Here is a 14,901-nt window from a genome sequence, read left to right on the forward strand (position 1 = left end):
AACCTAAAATAGATTTATTGCTTTGAGTCACTCAACTGAATGTTGGTGAGCATCTACTGAGAAGGAATTCAATCCTAATAAATATGGCATATGTAATGCTGTTGTCATGGGCTGCTGTAAATCAAATCCTGTTCTGGCAAGGGCTGCATAATGATAATGTGAGATTTCAGCTAATCCTCAGTCATGGAGCAGCTTTGCTCTCTGTCCTGTGGAGAGGAGGCATAACCAAATGATTATTGGTCTGTTTAGGGCTTGGGACCCAAATTGTGTACAGGTTTATCTTTCTCTCCTGACAAGGACACCATCACAATTCCACCCACTGTAGCTGGATGTTGTTGGGGTAAATGCAGTCACAGAGTCCTTATGTTGGGAAAGATCTCTGGGATCATGGAGTCCAACCATGGGCACCACTAATCCATGTCCCCAAATGCCACATCCACCTTCCTTTTGAGCACTTCTAGAGAAGGTGATTTCACCAATTCCCTGGGCAGCCTGTTCCAATGCCTGGCAACCCTTCCAGTGAAGAAATGTTTCCTAATATCCAATCCAAACCTTTTCTGGAGCAACTTGAGGCCATTTTCATTCATTCTTTTGCTTCTTATCCAGGAGAAGAGACCACCTGAATACAGCCTCCTGTCGGGCACTTGTACAGAGCAAATGTATCCCAGGAATGATTTAAGGCACTTAAGCCTGACTGTTACAGGAAGCCCCTCATATTTTTTTTTTGTTTTTGGTAAAGTAAAGGAGGAGAAGTACTGTTGCATTAAGAAGATTAAAATCTGATCCATGTTTATGCATATTTATTGTCTTATTTGGCAAAACCCTACTGAAGTATATAGGATTATTTGAAAGCAAGGTAATGCATAAGATGGATAAAGTTTCATCCCGGTTTAGATGAATGGGATCAGCTGAAATATGTAGTAGTGAATTATTTAAATACATTTACAGTGTTTTTTGAGCTAAATGAGAAGATTGAGTACTTGTGCTTTTCATAGCACAGCCTTGCTAAGGAGACTGTTTTTGGCAAAAATAACTTGATAAAAAGCTCTACTTTTAACTTTGAATCTTCTAATTTAAGAATATATTGCTTGTGCCTTCTCCACTTGACTGCTAAGGGGTGGGGAGAAGTCTTTGGTATTCTTATCTTTGTGGGGGAGGTAGAATGTCCTCCAGATATGCAGAGAAATACTTAGCAGAGCTAATTGGTGCCTAATGGGTACAGTCACTGTCTAATATGAAAAGGTAGTTAATGAATGGACTGAAGAGAATGCTTCCTGAAATATTTGAATACATCAGTAGTTTTAAATGCATAAAACATAAGGAAAAAAAGAAAAAAAAAATTCAAGTCTTGCGATGAGGACTGATCTCTTTGATGTGGTTATTGGTTATCTTAAGTGAGTTAGGACTGTGATGCTTGTTAGTTCAGCACCTAATATAATGTCCTAGACTCTAGAGGAATAAACACAACCAAAATGAATAATGTAACACTAGAGATGCCAGGAACAGGTTTTTTTAGGTAGATATGACTCATGTCCCTCTAATACCTTAAGTAATCTTGGTGATATCATGTCGTTTATGCAACTTGGACTTTTCAATTAATCCTAAGCCAGAACATTTAATTATTAACTTCCTGCTCCAAAGGTAATAACAAAAAATGCTTCTGCTGTGTATGGAAAAAAATTAGCATAATATGTTTGCATGAACTGAGTGTGATTATTACTTTTTTCTGTGTTTTGAATATGTAAGAGCAGATATTAAACCTGCCTACCAGACGAATTTATTTTGCTGTTTGTTTTTCTGTGTTGCATGTGCATATGCACATAGTGTGTGTACAACCTTCAGGAAAATAATTCTAATATGGAAGCTCACTGTGATTTTCTTGGACTAGTAGAACAGCCAGACAAAGGTGTTACTGGAGCAGTTTAAGCAACTCAGACTGGGCACAAGAAATTTTTTAGGTAGAGAGACAACTCATCACTGTAAGAGTTGCTGTTTTATTTGCAAAACAGTTTTCTCAAACTGCAATTCAACCCTGTATACATCTTATTTCTCTTGGCAATGGTGGAAGATCCTATAGGCCAGCTAGGTAAAGGATGGCTTTATATGCTCAGAAGTCATTGTGATGAATTATATTGTAATTGAAAGTTTGGGTAAATGTAGTGAGCTATTTAAAATGTGCTTAAAGTGATATTTAAGTGGCAGTCAAGAAGGAGTTGACAGAGATTTGTCAGACAAAAGAGAGACTCTTCTCTAAGCTCTCAGCAATACGAAGTATATTGTATTATTTGACTTGGAATTTAACTTCTCTCTCTACTTGAGGTTTTTTGAGTCTGCAAGTAGCAGATCTCCTTGCTTTTCCTTATGTACATTATAATTAAAAACCTGTAATGAGGAGGTCTGAAACTAACACACTCCTTTTTGAGTCTGAGAGTGGTAACATGTCCTTGAGTAGAATGGGAAGTGTTTTATTTGGTGCATCTATGTGTCAGACTAAGATATGCTTTTTCCTCACTGGAAGTGTTTGTTCCCCAAATTACTATTGCTGTCCTGAGCAATTAAGTTCCTGCATTGCATCTTCACAGGATCACAGAGACATGGGTTAGAAGGGATCTCTGGAGGCCATCTGGTCCAGCCTCTACCTCCAAGTTTAAGACTGTTGCCAACACTAGTTGAGGTCAACTCTGACGTTTTTTCATCAGCTCTTGAAAACCTCCGTGCAACTCCACAGCCTCTTTGGGGAGATGACGTCTGTATTATCCTTCAAGTGAATTTTTTTTTCAGCACATTTGCAATTTGTCTTGTTGCCCAAAGTGCTTAGGAAGATACTGAGCAGTCTGTGCCCTGATACTGACCCTTGTGATATTCACCCGTTATTTTTTGTCAAATGGATGTTGAGCACTTGATAATTAGTGTTCCAGCCTGTCAGTTCAGCAAGTTCTCAACTCATTTTAACAGTCTGCTCATGCAGCCCATACTTCCTCAGCTCGCAAACGAGATCATTGGGTCAGCATTTAGATGTTGGTCTTAGTCAAAGCTCTTTAAACTGCTTAAGAAACAGGTGATATTTGCATAATATTTAAATGCTTAGTATTAGTGTATTATTTCTTCTGTCCGTGGTTTGGTTTTGGGGTTTTTTTGGGGTTTTTTTTTTGGGGTGTTTTTTTTTTTTTTTTTAATGTCTGAGAGTGATTTACAGAGCTCAGTTTGCCTTCTATGAGCTACTGGACCCTGAAACCTGCTGAATGACCAAAGAGATGTTGTTTTTTCCTTGGAAGCAGCTGAGCCCTGGGAAAAGCTTTCAGAGCAGGAAGTAGCTGGCAAGAAGAAAGGTGAAGAGGAAGAGACCTGCAGTGTAACAGTTTTGGTAAGACAGAAGCACAAACTGCAGAGGGACTTCCCAGGGTATCAGAGAACATGTTGAGTTTCCTGCAGTGCAGGAAGCCACTTTATTGCTGGATGGAAAGCCCCCCACAGGGAAGCCCTTCTATCTCTGAGGATGCAGCAGACAGGGGTAGATTTGCTTCCAGCTGTGTTTCATTTCTATTTTCTCACTGTGAGGTTTCTGTATTTTAACACGTTAAGATTCCAGTTTTCAGTCCCAGGTAACTGCCTTGTGTGCTGCTTCAGCAGGAGCAGAGCCAGCAGCTGAAGGGGATGATTTATTTTAGTTACTGGTGAAGCCACATCTGGGACAGCATGTCCTGTGTTGGGCTTCTGTACACAAATAAAAGGTGTAGACAAGATGGAGAGGGGCTCTGAAGGGGAGCATATAATGAGGACAGCCTGTGTGTGGAGCTGGGTTTCTTCAGCCTAAAGGAGAAGAATAAGACTCTGGAGGGACCTAATTGTCCTCTGCCACCAAGTGAGTGTGGAGAAGAGACAGCCGGACTCTTCTTGCATGTGCACCATGAGAAGAGAGAAGGCAGCAAATAAACCCTGTCAGAATTTCCCACCTCAAAACTTAAAAGGAAAAACCAGTTTTCACAATGGGTAAGCACTGAATCAAGCTACTAAGGGAGGCTGAGGAACCTCCATCCTTGGAAGATTTTCTTGGAAGTTGACTGAACAGGGCCCTGAGCAATCTGATTTGATCTTGAAGCTCTCTGTGCCTTGAGTAAGAGCTGGTACCAGATGACCTCCAGAGGTCTCTTCCAAGGTAGATTATTCTGCTGGCCTGTAACACATGTTTACGTGGCAGTTTATTGGAGTATCCTGGAAATTAATGTGGGTTTAGGTACATGTCTGTTTTTTTGTTCTTTGACTTTTGAAGGTCATTCAGCAGTCAGTCATTTCTTTGTGCTGTGTTTCTCTTAGGGTTTTGTAAAGCATTTAATCTTTCTATGTGAGGACTGACACCTACTGAAGAAAACTGATTTCATTGAGTCTGGTGTCAGCCTTTTTCATGTCTGATTGGCAAATGTAGAGTTTCCTTGTGTATAACCTGCCATAGATGGGAGTGTGGGTGGTTGCAGGCATCTTAAAATCCTACTTTTATTTGGACACATTCCTGGCCCTTCTCTGCATTGTTGTTACTATAAATCAGAAGTTTTCATACTTAGTGTTCCTTCCTGCATGACTGGGAAGAAGTGGAAATTAGATCAGCATTCTGACACCAACCTTATCTTTCTTGCATTGCTTAAATTTAATTTTTTTCCACATAGTGGCCAAATACCCTCTGCTGAAGTTCTTACTTTCTGACAACCTCTGCTAAAGGAAGCTGTCTCTGGGCTGAGATCTTGCCAGAGTGAATCTGTTGTATTTCTGTGTGGATGTGGTATTTCAGAATACTTTTTAACCTAATTTGTGTTCTCTGGAGTGAGCATGCCTGGAATGCCTCTTCCACTTCAGTTTTTTTCCAAGAAATCCAATTTGCACACTCAGCCTGAGCAGTGGTGTGGAACAAAGTGTGATAGGTGAGGGTTGTCAGGAGGTTTGCTTCAAAAGCACAATCCTGGTCTGAACTAAATGCAAATACAGTTGCACCCATAGAATACTGTTGTGTGTGTGAAATGTATGGTAGTTGAGATTTTTCTTACCTGCTTATGGAGACTTAAAATTTATTCCTGGGGTATATATAGCATGAGCCTTAGTCATGTAAACTCTCTCAAACATTTTAAAAGAAAAATACATTTTTGATAACGAGTGACGACCACATTACCATGGATTGTGCTCTGATCTTTACAAGTCTGTGTTGTGAAGCTATTGAACAGCCATCTGTGGTTGTACTAGGGTGTGCTTAGCTGAATTTCAGATGTGGAGAGAGACAATGAAGAACAGAGGGGCAAATAATGGAAAAAATGTTAAATGTAGTGTTTGGTTCATTCCTTAAATTATAGTGTGAAATGTTAAATATGTGGAAAGTCATGCCTGATGAACCTGATGATAGTCTGTGCTGAAGTGATGACCTCAATGGATGAGGGCAGAGCAGTAGATACCCTTTATCCTGATTTTAGGTCTCTTGGCACTGCCCCTGTACCATCCCCAGGCACAAGCTACTGAAGGAGGTACTAGACGAGTACACAGTGATGAGGTGTAGTGGGTCTAGTGCTGGCCAAATGCCAGTGCACCCACTAGAATTATTTACTCATTTTCTGCTGCAAGATAAGGATTAGGAGGAGAGCAAAGCAGGCTCAAAACTTTAAAAGGTATAAAGAAAACTTTATTAACAGAACTAAAAGAAAAATAATAAGAAATCGGAATAAACCGTCAGAATACTTCTCCTCCCCCCTCTCTGATAACATAAAGAGACAAAATTTGGTATTTTCAGTCAGTTTACCACTTCTAAAATAATTTTTCTGAAGTACACTTAGGGAGAGGAGTCTCCCTTGCCATGCCATGGAGTCTTTTCCACAAGAACCAGTTCTCTCATGGTTTTAATTTTCACAAATAGCAGCTGCCCACAAATCTGCAATCGTGAAGTCTCTCCCATGCTTTGGTGTCTTCCCACAACTACCACTATGGGTCATTTCAGCTTATTGGGGTGCAGTTTTAAGGATGAACTGCTCTAGTATAGAAACAAAAGTTCCCTTCTTTTATCTCTGGGAACAGAGGTTTTCTTCTTCTATCCCTGGGGCAAGGTTTCTCATCTCTCTCTGTTCAAGCTTCTCATTGGATCTCAGCTACTTCAGCATCTGCTTGTTTCAACACTGGTGCCTCTGCTCATGGCTGTAGTTGGAGCACTACATCCCCCCAGTGCATTTCATGAGTTACAGGGGAAAAAAGTGTCTGATGGATCAATTCTGTCTTCACCATAGCCTTGCAAGAGAATCTCAGCCCAAGACTAAGGCATCTCCTCATTATTCTCCCATCTGGGATTTGACTCCTTTTTCACTGACCTTGGTGTCTCCATGTTGTTTTCTCTATGTGTCTTCACCCTTTCCATTTCTCCCACTTGAGAGAAATGCAGGAAGCAAGAGAGTCTTTCCTGGCTTTGTTTGTCTTTAAATGTGATCTCACAAAGGCATATTCAGCTCTCTTAAGTGGTTTAACAGGGTGTCAAGATTCAAAACTAGCCAGCTGATTGGTTCTGTCAGGTCCAAAGGAAGCTGCCAAGGTCCTTACAGGGAATCACTTCTGTAGCTCATGGATTTTTTTCCTTAACTAAAAACTAAACTACGTTAAACCGCAACAGGACGATTGAAAAGTGGCTCAGCTGCTGAGATAAAAGGGTTGAGACCAGCAGCACAAAGTCCAGCTGGAGGTCAGATATTGGTGGTGCACCCCTAGGGCTGCTGCTAGGGCCAGTGCTGAGTGTAAGCATCTCCTGTAGAAGAGTGAATAAGCTGAATCCACACTCTTCTCAGTGGTGTTCAGTGAAAAGAAATACAGTGGACACAAACTGAAAAAATGGAAAATTAATTTAAACATTAAAAAAAATTACAATAAAGCCTTCTTTATATGGTAAGGTGATCAAGTGTTAGCACAGTTTGCCTTGACAGACTGTGAACTCAGTCTTTGGAAATATTTGAATCCTGACTGGGCATGACCCTGAGCAACCTGCTCTGGTTTGACTCTGCACAGAGCAGGGTGTTGGACTAAATAATCTCCAGACTTGCCCTTCAGCTGCAGCTATTCCCTGACTCTTACTCATCTTTCTTCCCTAATAAAAAAGTCACAACTTCATGCGACACATTCCTATAAAAGCTCTTTATAAAGCAGAGTTTTCTTGGTACATTCAGGAGTGTTGATGTATTGGTATCAGACTGCTCCTGGTTCCTGTTTGCCCTCGCATTGCAGACAACTTAAAATGATCAATTGCTCATACTGATTTAGCACCCCTTAGAATCATTTTATCACGGACTTTATTACACAAATTTGGGCACTTTTTTGACTGGCACTTGTTGAGGTTTTTACCCAAATGAAAATCAAACTCTGTGGAAGTAAAATAGCTTCTAGCATGTTCTTTGTTTAGGTTATAACAAGCTCCTGTTAGATCTGGGTTTGAGACTGCATTCCCAGTTTAATGATAGACACAACCCACTATTGGTGCTTCATTGGCTCTTTTGGTAGGAATCTTTTTTAAGTTGTCCTGGATCATTGCTTTTTTCCTCCTGATTTGAGTCATCACTACAAAAGCTGGAGTTGATTCAGCTTCCCAATTCTTACCTGGCTGCTTACATCCAGTTGGCCTGGTTTAGTGTTCATTTACGTGTGCTTTACTGGCAGTGTAAGGACTTGAGTGACTTCAACCAAACACTTGTTCCTTTTCTGATGCCTTTTTTGTTCTTTTATGCTGAGTGTGTTGCAAACACCTCTGCTGTGGTTCCAGGTGGCAGGCCCAGACAATCAATCTAAGTTTATCTGTGCTCAGCAAACTTCAAGAACTGTTCTTTCCCTGATTCTGTGGCTGCAGGAATGTGTTTGACCAGCGGAGCCTCTGAGCTGAGCTGACCATGCACTTGGGTATCACGACTCCCACACTTTCTCCCAAGCTATTTCATTATTCAGCATTGCTGTTAAGCATCTTCCCTGTGAATCATTGTGCCCATGATTCTGATGTATTGGAAGATGTAAAATGGTGTGAGATAGGAATGTGCTCAGGATTCTTTTTTCCCCTCTCCAACGCAATCACTCTTACGTATTCATGCTGCTGTTTTACATTTCCGTTTCAAATTTATCGCCTTCTTTGCTCTGCATTTATTCCCTCCCACACTTAAAAATCCTTCAAATCACTCCTCTCTTTTTCTTTCCCACAGCAGTGCCAATCATCCTGTCCTGTTAACATTCCCACAGACATCTTGGAGTTTGTTCTTCAATCACAGGAGTTATTCACTTCCTATGCCACAAGCATCTTTTCTCTCTCTCTCTCTCTTTAAATTGTGCTGAGGTGTTGTGAAGTGACATAATCACTTCTCTTTCTTTACCTGGAAATATTCTGCTCCTGAAACCTGGGAATGCAGTGGCTTTTTCCACATGCTAATTATGTTATCTTATGTGGGTTGTTGGTCCTGGTCAGCTTTTGGTCCCAGTCCTGATCTTTCATGCTTTGAAGACTTTGAGCCATCGGCGGATTTGTGAGTGCTGACCTGTTCATGAGTTCTCGTGGGTCACGCGTGGGTTGTCATGAATATGACAGATAAAATTGCTGCTAAAAATACAATTCAATAGGAGATATTCACAACCTTCCCATGGATTGGTACTTCTGCTGCTGGCACTGAAGAGAGTATTCCCCTCTTCTGCACTTTGTTCTGCACCAGTCCTGCCTTCTCTGCATTAGCAATTTTCTGTTTGAAATTATTTATTATATGTGATCCCCCATTCATTTATCTGAGATAAACCATACTAGACCAAAATCTATTAAAAATTCTCTTCAAAAAGAGTCGAACTTTAAAGTTGTGCTGCTTTATTTTAGCATTCAGGTGTATGGATTGCAGTGATCTCTTTCAAACACCTTCCAAACGTCTGTTGAATTTGTGCAGGCTTGTGCTTACCTACCACATTTCTGCCTGTATTTAAGAAAGCTGTGTTTATGTTTGTCCAGTCATGGGGTTTTATGAGTTGGTGACACAATTCCAGGTTGATGAAATTTAAGGTTGTCCTAACGCCCTGCTTTTGATTTGAAGTGCAAGTTTCAGATGTTTTTTATTAGAATTAGTAAACAATGCACTAAAGCAAGAAAGCACTCAAATAATGAGATCTCAAAATTATTTAGGAGACAAGGTTAAAACTTTATTCTGCAAAAACAGGATGTAGAGGGAACACAGGAGTCTCTTTTTCTAGTTCAGCCACTTTGGTTTTCCAGATTGCAGCAGATTCTGTACATTGATAAATGGAGGTCTGAGATACTGGAAAGAAAGAAGCTTGGGTTTGCTTCTCTGTTATCTGCCATTTTGAAGACTGAAATCTCTGTCTGGGATCTGTTTGTTCTTTTCCTTTGAATTTAAAACTGCATGGACTTCAGGCCACTTTTATTTATGTAAGTTCTGCAGTGTTCTGTTACTTAACAAATTCTTGTTGTAAATACCAGTGTCTCTGGCTTCCCATTCACCAAGGGAAGTAATACTTCAATTCCAGACAAAGCAAATTCTGTACAACTGAATTCTCCATCATTATTACACGTAAAGAATTATGGATAGAAAATTATTGCATATTAAAAAATACTCTATTGGTTGCAGCATGCAGCTGTGCTGTAGATTATACAATCCCTGTTTGAGAATAATGACTTCTAAACAATAGAAAAAATACCTCTGTATTCTTTTTCTGCCTTTTAAAATTTTGCTTTGAAAAAATATTCCTTTCATCACCTTTTCCTCTAGAAGTACTGCTAAAATAGTTCTTAACCTGTAATTCTGACTACATTTTAGAACTGCTGTTGGTTTTGAGCATTAAGCTTGCGTAAATGTTTTACTTCAGAAATTTGTATAGTAGTAAATAATCCAGCAAAAATAATTATTTTCCGTTTATCCTGATAAACGGAAGAATTTAATTAGCAAATTGAAATACAGCAGTTGTAACTGGGGAATGGCTCAAAGGCATTAGAGGAAAATTCAAAGATGTGGGCCATTAAAATTTAACTAATTTTTTTCTAGACTTAAATTGATGTTTAAAAAATCCTAGCAGTGCATTGAAGATTCTCTGTGGCATGATTTTGTATTGGTAACTACTCTGTCTTCCAGAAAAGCTTTTGTAATCTGTACTTTCAAAATGCCCCATCCCTAGAAATAGCCAAGGTCAGATTCGACAGATTGCTCATTGCAGGGGGTTGGACTAGATGATCTTTAAAGGTCCCTCCTATGATCCTGTGATATTTAGTAGCTTTTGAACATTTATTTTACAGCTTTGTAACTAACTCTGCATGAAAGTGAATGTTAATATAGAAACCTGTCCGTCTGTTATCCACCTTTCCTTTACAGAAACAAGGCAGCAAGTTGGGACTGTCTTCAGGGATGCCAGGATATGTGTCTTTATCAGTGAGTGTGGTTTCAGTCCCTGTGGGTTTGTGTGGCTGCCAGGGTGGGCTCTGTGTAAGCCCCTGTGGCTGCACAGTGCCCCTGCTCTGTGACCACTGCGCTCCCTTGGCTTGTAGCCTTGGCAGACTGATGGGAGTCTTCTGGTGCTTAGCAAGGGGCTTTTTGTGTGCAAATTTTATATATTATGTCCATCACTGCAGTGAATGTGATGCCTTGAAGGCTTCAGTGGGCTTCTTTTAGTACAGTCTAACATAACAGACTGTCCTGAGACAATCTGCAACTTGTTAAAGGAATTGTTTTATTGGGAAACTGGTTATTTTTAAAATCTGATCACTGTATATGGCCTGGTCCGTGTCCCTTCAGAAATTTGGCTGCATTGTTGATTTATGTAAAATACTCTAAATGTAAAATACTGTAAAATATGTAAATGGCAGCCAGACATGGCCATCACATTTTAAGATTTACAAGGACATTGACATAACAGAAATCAGTAGCTCTTTCAGTTGCTCTGTCCAAAAGATAAGACACTATTTTCTTTATTCAAGTTGTGATTCAGTTACCTTCAAGGAATGTTTCTTGGTCTATGACTGTCTCCAGTTGCCTCCACGTGTCCCAGAAACACAAACACGCTTGAGACACACTGAGATTCCTTCCTGGTCTAAATTCCTGCACCAGCTGCAGGGCTTATCCTTGCCATGAGAAGGGGTTGCTATCACTGGATATCATCCAATGTTAGAACTCTCTTTAGTGCTCTTTTAGTGCTAATATAAAGAGTTGTGCCCTTCCTGTGTTACACACATTTTGGAGCATGAATTTCTTGTTGTTTGACTTGATGAAACCAGGGCCATGGAATGAAACAAAGCAGTTCCAAGTGATCCTTTGAGAGAGCAGGTGGTACAACCAAGGTGCCTCTTGCTGTGTGTTGTAAAATCTGAGCCTAAATTTATCTCTGTGGCCTAAGAAAATTGTAATATAGTTGGTGGGATCTCCAGTGAACTGAAGTAGGATTTTGCCTGTTTATCTCAAGTTGAAGGATGAATATGAAGTTCTGACTATAAAATCTCAGTTTGTGACTAAAATGTACAGATACTAATTTAAAAATTCATAATAAATTGCAAATTAATACTTGAATCTTTTTTGTCTTTTCAACAATGAGGAAGCAATCAGCTTTCTATAGTAAGCTCTGCTTGCTGCAAGGAAAAAGTAGGAATTAGTATGGAACACCTCACATCAAAGAGCCCAGGGTGTGGAGAGGACTGGAGTTTTTTAGTCAGACACTTTTTCCCCTTTAACTGAGATACTCTGCACTGTATAAAAATGAGGCTATTGGATTAACTCTTTCATGGTTGAAATTTTTGAGTGCTTCAGTGCTTCACTCTCCATTCATAGCTTATTTGCATTGTTCTAATTTAATTGAATTAAGAGAAAATTAAGTGGTCTATAGTTAGGTCATAAGCTTTTAATTGGAGTTGTATCCATAATTCCGTGAATTGATTCGTGTGACCAGAATAGAATATTACTATGAAATTGTGTTAACAGAATGCAAAAATAATTAACAAATATAAGTTAAATCACCAATAAATATTCCCAGATAATTTAATGAGCTTACTTGTGAAGAAATACAAACAACTAAATATGCATTGCTTGGTGCTGAGGTGATGGCAGCTGTGATAAGGTTGTGAGCAAAAGTCAGAGCAGAATTAACTAGGGCACAAGTGGTCATGAATAGGAATGCAGAACTGAGTAGGAGGTAAAGTCACTGTGTACTAACAGATAATTTTAACTACCATTTCTGTTGAAGACTTCCCTCATTTGGATGTTTAAATCTATGTTGAACAAAGTGATAGCTGGACTGGGCTACAGAGTACAACTGCCATCAGATTATCGGGTCTGCATCTGTGTATCTGGACATGCACAAGTCAAAGGCAGTTGCTGTGGGACTGAAGTTATGACTTGATAGAAGTTTTACTTTACAGTTTCTGAGATCCAGTGATTATATGGGTTTTTGACCTTTGCAATTGGAATGTTTTAATACAGTTAAAAAAAAAAGAAAGATTGAACAGGTCCATTAGGCTCTAGAAAGTATTGATTGATAAAGTGTGGCTGGGAGTGAACTAAAAGATCATAAACATGGTCAACAATACCAGCACAAATGTGGGACTGTTGCATGCTACTGGGTGTCAAAACCAAGCTTAGAGTATTCCTGGAAGACTTACTTACCTGGAGTAACTGAAGGTGTGGTTTAGGAATCAGTGCTAGGTCCCAAATGTGTGTAGCCACTTAATGTGAAATCTACAGATAATTAACCAACATATTCCCAAAGTTCAACAAGTTCATAAGCTGGGTTTGCATAGGTGTGAAGTGACCAGAAGATTATAAGAAGCTATGGAAGAATAAAAAAGTAGAGGATGAGAAAGTCTTTTTTCCAAAAAACAAGAAACTTCACAGAAAGAGTTATTCCTGATTTCTCCAGTTTTGATAGGGGCTTCTGATTAAAACTGAAGTACTTAAAGTAAAATGAACAAAAAAACCCCAAAAAAACAACCAACCAAACAACTTACAAATAAACCCTATTCTAAGGTAACAGCTGAACTTGCTGTAGGTTAGTTGGACCCAATATTTGGGTTCTCCCCCTTCTGCCTTTGGCTTTCCTAAACTTTTTTTCCTTTTCTACTTTCCTATCAAAAGTAGAATGAGTTGGAATTTTTGTATGGAAATGTTCTGCTGCAGGAAGATGCTTTGGTTTGGGGAATATCAGGCATCTGGGTTCATTGTTTGAAGCTCCATGTTTCAGAAGGAAGCTGTCTGTTTAAATATAGATCAGTTGCTTTGAAATAAGATCAATTTTCTGTCACTCACTTGTACTTTAATGTATTTGCTATTTAATTATTGTCAGTTTAATATTGACGATGCCGTGTCAAGCTCTTTTATATTAGAGAGTGGAGTAACATTATAGAATAACTAAATGGTTTGGAACTGTTTTAAATACCTTCTGAAACCACACTGATATCTCATATTTGAAATGCCTATATAGGAACTAGCTCTGCTTCAATTTTTAAATTGTTTTATTTTTGTGGATGTCTCTTTAGAGCTGTATCACACTTCATAAAAATATGGAGATGCTGAATAAACAGAGTTCAAAACATAGGAACAGAACTGGTTCTGGTCCTTTCCTGGGCTGGGTCAATGCAAGACTGTTTCTTGAGTTCAGGTTAGGAAAATAAGTTTGGGTTTTAGGGAGAGGAAAAGGGGGAAACTAAATCTGATCTGTCTTCAAATAAGATACAGGCTGTGAAATGGCCCATCGTGGTCTCTTTCTTCTGTTTGTGAAATCAATGAAATCAGTCTTGTAAGGAGAAACTAGGATAAATCTATTTTATAAATACATTACAAGTGCACTAATAACTTAGAATTACTCAGGTTTCTTTCTTCTTTTCTTATTTCACTTTAGAGCCATTGGAATCTTCATACCTGACTTTTAGGTCTTATTGTATCTAATCTCCATCTGTCTTTTGAACATAAATAAAACAATAATAGCAGAGAATTGATCAAAATAGACAATAATGTCACCTGTAAATCAAACAAAAAGGAATATTTGGATATGGCAAATCTTAAGTATCAACACCTTTTTTTTGTCTGCAATTTAATCAGTGGATTAATAGAAGAGACTATTTGTTTTAAAGTGTTGCAGTAAAATAAATCCCACCCTATACTATCAGGATAAAATAACAATTACGTAAGAAATCTATTATTCATTGCTTCATTATTTGCTGTCTGACTGCATGCTGTTTGACAGTGGGCTTTTTTCTCTCTCTCCTTTTTTTCCCCCTTTGAACTGGGCTGCTTTTGCTGGCTTGGCAGTAAAGGCTGTTTTCTCTCAGCACAGCCATTAAATCTCTCACCTGCGTGTCCTGTGCAGAGCTGCAGTTGAGAGATAAGGTTGGTCTCTCTCACAGCAGTGAGCATTGGTATTCCAGGCTCTTCTTTCAAGGGCATTTTGCTGTCATGAAGCGTCTGAAATGACAAGGAAAACATACAGGCATGTTAAATACCCTTGCTAGTCTGAGACAAGTAAAGGTAAATGGAAATGATTTTAAAATACATTTTGAAGCTGTTAACAGAGCTTGTGGATAACTGCAAATCACAGTTTTAGGCAGGAGCATTACGGACCAATTCCAACTGGCATCATCCATTAAATAACAAATAGTAATGGAGAGTCCTTGTCCTGCCCAGATTACACTTAAAATCTAAATAAAACACAAAGCTCTGAGCCATTCTGAGTGTGTGTTCCTGCATGCTCTTCATCCAAGGTTACAAAGGTGTAGTTCTTGTGAAGAATTGAATCCATTTCTTCAGTGTCTTATTCCTGTGACAGCCCCTGAGCACCTCCATCTTCCCACTGGGAACCGAAGGAGATACTTGGGATTTCAGTTTGCTGCAGCTGTCAGAGCACTGGCCTGGCATCCTTGGTGTGTGTGAATCTTGTACAGAA

General features: G+C 39.2%; 1 protein-coding gene across 2 annotated transcripts in view; it reads left to right on the plus strand.

Annotated features, from left to right (window-relative positions):
• Positions 1–14,901, plus strand: part of RCAN2 (regulator of calcineurin 2) — an 84,689-nt gene that overhangs the window by 21,509 nt on the left and 48,279 nt on the right. The gene's annotated exons all lie outside the window — the stretch shown is intronic.

The sequence above is a fragment of the Molothrus aeneus genome, chromosome 3 (genome assembly GCF_037042795.1).
Source record: "Molothrus aeneus isolate 106 chromosome 3, BPBGC_Maene_1.0, whole genome shotgun sequence".
NCBI lineage: Eukaryota > Metazoa > Chordata > Aves > Passeriformes > Icteridae > Molothrus > Molothrus aeneus.